The sequence below is a fragment of the Desmodus rotundus genome, chromosome 4 (genome assembly GCF_022682495.2).
Source record: "Desmodus rotundus isolate HL8 chromosome 4, HLdesRot8A.1, whole genome shotgun sequence".
NCBI lineage: Eukaryota > Metazoa > Chordata > Mammalia > Chiroptera > Phyllostomidae > Desmodus > Desmodus rotundus.
In genome coordinates this window covers 132,664,263-132,670,262 of record NC_071390.1, presented here as the reverse complement: position 1 = coordinate 132,670,262, position 6,000 = coordinate 132,664,263, and positions in this window count along the sequence as shown.

The window sequence follows — 6,000 nt, the reverse complement described above, 5'->3', positions numbered from 1 at the left end:
TGTAACCTGGCAGCCAAGAAGAGTGGACTAGACTGTATATGTGTGAACAGTGATGATTTCACTGTACTAGTCAGTGGGGGCAATAGATACCGTTGAGTGAGCATGTGTACTGCGTGGCCATCACATTCAAAATGACTGAGTGAGTAGAGAAGTGAATCCCCATCAAATTTTGCCTTAAGTTTGAACATTCCTCCATGGAAACTATTTGGATGATTCAGAAGGCTGCAGCTATGGGCAACTGGTGATTGGCAGCTTCATCATGACATCGTACCTGCTCATGTGTCACGTCTCATGCAGGGCTTTTTTTGCAAAACATCAAATCACCCAGGTGACTCAGCCCCTGTACAGCCCAGATTTGGTGTCCTGTGACTTCTGGCTTTTCCCAAAACTAAAATCACCTTTGAAAGCAAAGAGATTTCAGACCGTCAGTTAGATTCAGGAAAATACAACAGGGCGGCTGATGGTGATTGGGAGAACTGTGTGACCTCCCAAGGTTCCTGCTTCGAAGGAGACTGAGGCATCATTGTCCTGTGTACAATGTTTCTTGTTTCTTCTTCAATAAATGCCTCTATTTTTCTTTATCACATGGCTGGATACTTTATGGACAGACCTCATACTTATTAGCCAGTTCTGGCTCATGGCCCATACTTAAAATAGAAAGTGAAGGAGAGGGTGGTTTCATCTGAATGCAATATACTAGGGGTAAGCAAACGATGGCCCATAGCTACCTGCTTTGGTGAACAAAGGTTTATTGGAACATAGACATGCCTATTTGTTCATGTATTGTCTGTGTCTGCTTTCATGCTATAAGAGCACAGGAGTAGGTGCAAGAGACTACACAGCCTGCAAAGCCTAAACTACTTACTATTTGACCCTTTAAGAAACAGTTTGCTCACCCCTCACACAGAATAAAAAATTGGAAGGAGCATTTCTCAAAATACACACACACACACACACACACACAAGGGATTCATTTTTTTTAAAGATGGAATAAATGCTGGACAGGCAAAATCAATATTATACCACCAAGATAACCTGACAACAAAAGATAACCAAGATAACAAAAGATATTCTCACATATCTAAATTAGGTGAATTGATCAGGTAGATTTGGGAAGACGTCTGAAAAATAGTGTTTGCTTTTCAAAAAGTATCTTCTAAAATCACCTTAATTGGTGACAGTGTAATCATATTCTACATATATACATGGAGGGTTCTTAACTTGCTATTTTCAAGGAAGGCTGTAGAGATAGAGAAACACTTGAACCCAGCTCATCCAGAGTGGTAGTAAGGCATATAAGTTAAAAAACAAGGAAAGAATTCTATTTGACCATGTCAAAGGAGAAAATTCTACCCTTTGCAACAGTATAGTTGGACCTGGAGAACATTATGCTAAGTGAAATAAGCCAGTCAGAGAAAGACAAGTACCGTATGATCTCACTTATATGTGGGATCTAATGAACAGACTGGACTAACAAGAAAAACAGAGACAGACTCATAGACAGAGAACAGATGATGGCTAGAGGCGGGGGGAAGTAGGGATGAAGGGACTGAGCAAAAAGGAAAAAAGACTGATGGACATGGACAATAGTGTGGTGATTGCTCGGGGGGAGGGGACTGTAAGGGGACTAAATGGTAATGGGGAAAAAATACAATAAAGACTAAATTGCAAAAAGAAACAAGAAGTTTCTTAGCTGATAATGGCTGAGACCCGGTTATGAGGACTTAGACACCTGGCAGATACCGTCCTAGGTATGCTACATACTCTTATCTCACGGGATCTTCACCCAGAGCAAGGTGAGGTAGGTGTTGTTATCACCATTTTACAGATAAAACTCAAAGAGAGCAAGCCTCTAGCCTTGGTCATAAAAGTTACAATGACAGAACTAGCTCCTAAATCTACGCTCCCTCCCTCCTCAGTGACACAGATGACACTGTCCTCCTGGTGAAAAACAGAAAATAACTCATGGCGAGGCTAACAGAGCATTGTCAGCCTCACCGGTGTTGATTAGTCAGCTGCTGTCCTCAGTTATAACCCCATGGCCATGTGAAGCACTCCAAGAATCTTGGGGCTGTCAGATATTATACACAAGTCTCCCAAACAGATATTATCCTAAAGAACATGTTCTCATTTCATAATATGCTGGAAAGATTTGGGTATTCATCTGAGTCATCTGGCTGATAATTTACTAGTAGTCTAAACCAGTGGATAGAGACCTCAACCGAAGGACTGGAAAATTGGATTCTTTTCCTGACTTTTCCAGGTACATGCTACACAAATGTGAAGGCCAACTATTATTTTGACATGTGACCAGGACTTCATAAGTTTCTGAAGAATATTGTAAACATTAACACAGAAAAGAGCCTGGGTACTTACGAAAAGTATTATGTTTCAATGAATCACAGCTCGATTTTAGAAATGGAAAACACAGCTAAGGAGAATAGTGGAAAATTGAACAGCTGCTTTGGGGCAAAAGGAAAATTTTCCAATGTATGATTACTATTTTAGTGATTTTTTTTATTTTTTAATTTTTTGTGAGTTGTTTGTATTTCTTATTTTCCATGCAGATTTCATGAGGAAAGAAGATGATGCTTTACACACCCATCCTTACCTAATTCTATATCTGGTAAACACACTGCCAGTTCACACTTCCTTCGTTTCATTTGCACCATAGATGGAAGCACGGTATCAAAATATTTGTGTAAGAATTTTAAGAGAAATAAATGCTTAAAAATACATGATACTTAATGAAGAGAAATATCGACATGATGAAAGTCTGCATTTAATTCACTTAGTTTATTTTTTATTTAGGAAATTATTTTATATTTTTATTTTAGTTTATTTTAATTATTTTTCTCTTTATTTTTAATTTTTTTCACATTTTTAATTTTTGTTCAAATACAGTTGTCTCCATTTTCCCTCCACCACAGCCCCCCACCCCAGCCATCCCCACTTCCCACCCTCAATCCTACCCCCTCTTGGTTTAGTCTCTGTGTCCTTTATACACATTCCTGACAACCCTTTCCCCTTCTTCCTCCTGTTATCCCCTCCCACTTCCCCTCTGGTTACTGTCAGTTTGTTCTTTATTTCAATGTCCATGGTTTTATTTTGCTTGCTTGTTTTGTTCACTAGGTTCCACTTAAAGGTGAGATCATATGGTATTTGTCTTTCACCGCCATTATTTCACTTAGCATAATGCTCTCCAGTTCCATCCATGCTGTCATGAAGGGTAGGAGCTCCTTTCTTTCTGCTGCGTAATATTCCATTGTGTAAATGTACCATAGTTTTTTGACCCAATCATTTACTGATGGGCACTTTGGTTGCTTCCAGCACTTGGCCATTGTGAATTGTGCTGCTATGAACATTGGGGTGCATAGGTTCTTTTGAAAAGGTGTTTCAGGGTTCATAGGGTATAGTCCCAGGAGTAGAATTGCTGGGTCAAAAGGCATTTCCATTTTTAGTTTTCTGAGGAAATTCCATACTGTTTGCCATAGAGGCTGCACCAGTCTGCATTCCCACCAACAGTGTACCAGGGTACCCTTTTCTCCACAACCTCGCCAGCACTTGTTATTTGTTGATTTGGTTATTGTAGTGATGTTTTTTAAATTATGAAAAATTTCAAGCATATACAAAAGTAGAGAATCACTGTTTATGCCATATACTCTGCACTAGCTTAAATTATCAACATATGTCCAATCTTGCTTTATCTATAACCTCAACAATACCCCGCCTCTACAGGATTATAACAGACTTCAAACATTATATCATTTTGTCTATATGTTCTTCAAAATATATCTCTAAGGGACAATAACTCTACTAAACAAAACCAATCACAACAGCATTTCCATACCTTAAAAAATTAAGAATTATTAAAGTCAATAAATAGCCATTTCTTGTTCAAATATCCCTGAATATGTCACATATATGTATTTCATACACACAAGTATGTGATTTGCTCTAGAAAATGTTATATAATCCGGATTTTGCTGAATGCATCCCCATGGTGTTATTTAACATGTTTATTCTTACCTTGTACTTCCTGTCAACTGGTACTAAATCAAAAAGCTTGGTAAGATTTAGGTTTACTTATTTTTGGCAACAACCCTAAAAATCATGCCTTTTGTCTCATTACTGCATGTCATCAGAAGGCATATTACCTGATTGTCTCTCTTTCCATAATGTTAAAAGATCGATTCGTTGGTTCAGATTTTATCAACATGGCTCATCCACCAGAAAGTGTGGGGTAACTTTCATGGGTGTATATAAACTTCCCAGAAACGAGCTCACACAGTTTCAAAAAGGCATAAAGCATTTTGTAAAAGACTGCCTCCACTCCACCAGCCGTGCTGGCTTAAGTTCTTCCGATGTGGGATTTGGTTGCAACTGTCAATATTATGAGAGGAGGGGTTAAAAAAAAAGCCTGAAGCCCCCTACTCTGTGTAAGGAGGGTTACTTCTCTAGAATACCCTTTTTAGAATCATGAATAAAATGAAGTTCAATGCCAGTACCTTCTCCATTTACAATTCCCTCTGTGTTCCCAATCTTCTCCCCCATTACTTCACCAAAGGGAAGTTTCTAATTTTACCCATTCAAAAGACTAGTGCTATGCCAGACCAATAGGCTTCCTTTTCTAGAATGATAAGCCATATCCAGTATTTAGTCTCTCTTGTAAAAGTATCCAAGGAACCGATGACACTAGTGGCCCCAATTTTTCTCTACAGCAGTTGGTCTACTGGAGAGCATCTCTGAAACATTTATTGTAATATGTACAGGCATTGACCCGGGCTCTGGCTAAACAGGCACAATCATACTCTCATACAGTGTTTCAGAGAAGATGTTACTTACACAAGTGATATGCAATATTTGTGTAATAAAGACTTTTTAAAAATTGTTTTAAATTGGGAGTGAAATTAAAGGACAAAGAAAATTAAGAATCATGAAGGTAGTAATTTATGAAATAAATAAAAATTGAATACCTGATTTATAAAAATATAATTTAGAAAGATCTAGAAGACATTCAACTTATTGAACTTGAATCAGGAATAAGTATTCTTTCTTCATTAGTTAGAGAAATACATACAGTGAGTATCTATGAAGTTAGGTATTTATGACTGTATATTAATTTAGCTTCTCAAGAGCAAGCAGTAGGGAAAAGATTCAAATGCTAACAATAATTAGATTTGAAAAATTGTGCTTATTAGGAAATGCAAGAGATGTTCAAACCTAAAAAAGAGTGATGCGCAAGAGGCCCAAATGTTCGTAATATCTACCATATGAACAAAAATAAATGGATCTTATTGAAGAAACAAAGAAATAAACAGAAAAGAGAACTTATGTTGCTTACACTGAAGATTTTGAAATTGGTAATGGCTTGATGGTTGTGACTTGCCTCTGACCAAAGCAGCACTAGCAAGGGCGGCTGTGGTAGCCATGGCTACCCCAGGCCCTCTATCAGCTCGGACCACACTCTTTCAGTCTCGCCTCCTGGACAGGCTTTGCCTCCCATTTCACACTGGCACCTGGCACTTCTTGACTACTGCCCCGTGCTTTTCTAGGCTTCCAGACATGGAGCCCTGACTCTCAACCTCCAAGGGCAGAAGGATTGAAACCCCATGATCACTTGTTTCCTTAATTTTACAAAAGAAAATACTGGAAGAATAAAGCATGAACTAAAATTATGTATGTGGGGTAGAGTTAAGAGAAATATAGCAAGGCAAATAAGGATACAAATGAGAATGTTAAGAATATGATTTTATATAAATTCTTCTGAACTCTGTCATCCTTTTTACATAATCAAAACAAATTTAAGTTAAAAAGTGAACCCCAAATTGCAAGCAAATTTAACTGTTCACATATTTAAATATATAGCCTAAACATGCAGATAAATATTATTCCAAGTGACTTTTGAGCATAATACTTTGGCTATACCTGCCTTATTAATATAGTTTAAAAAGAAAAATAGCAACTGGCAGAGATACCTTTAACTTGATTCAGATGCCA